Source organism: Pygocentrus nattereri, chromosome 12, assembly GCF_015220715.1.
Source record: "Pygocentrus nattereri isolate fPygNat1 chromosome 12, fPygNat1.pri, whole genome shotgun sequence".
NCBI lineage: Eukaryota > Metazoa > Chordata > Actinopteri > Characiformes > Serrasalmidae > Pygocentrus > Pygocentrus nattereri.
In genome coordinates, this window is record NC_051222.1 from 39,810,676 (window position 1) to 39,812,358 (window position 1,683).

The window sequence follows — 1,683 nt, forward strand, 5'->3', positions numbered from 1 at the left end:
CCTTCTTAAAGAAAAAAGCGTATTTGCCTTTTTTTCAGAAAATGAACAGCAAGAACCCTGGTTCTATTTAAAAAAATGAATATATATATTGTGAGCACCCTGGGCTGCTCGTACAGTTGGTGGATAAATCAGGCATTTTTTCCCCATTTTTTCCAACAACTTGAGATCTCTAGCCAGCACATCGTGACAACCACAGAAACACATCAACTGCTTTATCTAGCAACGCTCTTCACTAGCCACCTAACGCTAGCTAGCTAATCACATAAGGTACCCAGCTAGCTAAAGCTATGTTCCATTGTCAGCTCAGCTGACATCTTGGGAACTTCAGCGTACTGCAGGACACGTAGTTGAAGGAGGCTAGCTAGATAAATCGCCCCTAAATCAGTAGACAGCCTCCCCATCCCCCTATATCTTCAGGCACAAGGTTATGGGAACCTCTGCTTGGTAGCCAGCAAGTACACAATCTGCTTTATCCACCAAACTAACGTTATAGGAGAACAGCCCCAGCTACAGTTATAGCTACAGTCCTGAAGCTGTGTTAGAGGAGGCATTAGCTACCTCGTGAACCGACAGACATCACAGGCGCTCCGAAATTATTCTACACTTTATCAATAAAGTAGCGCTGATGACTGAGAGCTTAAAAAATAATCAAAATCTCAAATACAGTCATTTTCAAAGGCAAAATAATCGCAATGTTACACTAAAGTGTAAGCTTCTCTTTAGCGCCCCCAGTGGACATTTAGTGGACATCGAGGTTACGTGTTTGTGGCTCCGCAAAAAAGTGGTCAGAGGTACGTATATCCCATGAGACCAGGTTGTCAGAAACAGAATTATAAAGTGAAACATATTGTAATTCAGTATTAATTAACTAGGAGTTAATGATGATCAGAAACTATATTATACATTTAAATACATTAGAAAAAAACTAAAGAAATTATGCACTGTAGTATAAGATTTTTGTTTAAAAGTAAAAATAAATAAGTTGTTTATTGACTGCTTTTTTATTTGTGAACAGTCCAAATGTGAAAACATCCCTGGGTTGCCTAGCCATATCACTAAAAATACACCCAAACAAAATGAAATTCCTACTGAAGGACATGGTCTGAGTGCTGAGACCAATCTTGCTTGATGTCCAGCTTCAGCTGCTCAGCAGTTCGGGGGTCTCCGTCGTCGTATTTTGAGCTTCATAATGCGCCACACATTTTCAATGGGAGACGGTCTGGACTGCTGGCAGGCCAGTCTAGTAGCCGCACTCTTTTACTACGAAGCCACGCTGTTGTAACATGTGCAGAATGTGGCTTGGCGTCGTCTTGCTGAAATAAGCAGGACGTCCCTGAAAAAGATGCTGCTTGGATGGCAGCAGATGTTGCTCCAAAACCTGTATGTACCTTTCAGCATTAATGGTGCCTTCACAGATGTGCAGGTTACCCCTGCCATGGGCACTAACACACCCCCCACACCATCAGAGATGCTGGCTTTTGAACTTTGCGCTGAAAACAATCCGGACAGTCCTTTTCCTCTTTGTCCCGGAGGACACGACGTCCATGATTTCCAGAAACAGTGTGAAATGTGGACGCGTCAGACCACAGGACACTTTTCCACTCTGCGTCAGTCCATCTCAGATGAGCTCGGCCCAGAGAAGCCGGTGGCGTTTCTGGGTGGTGTTGATATGTGGCTTTGCTT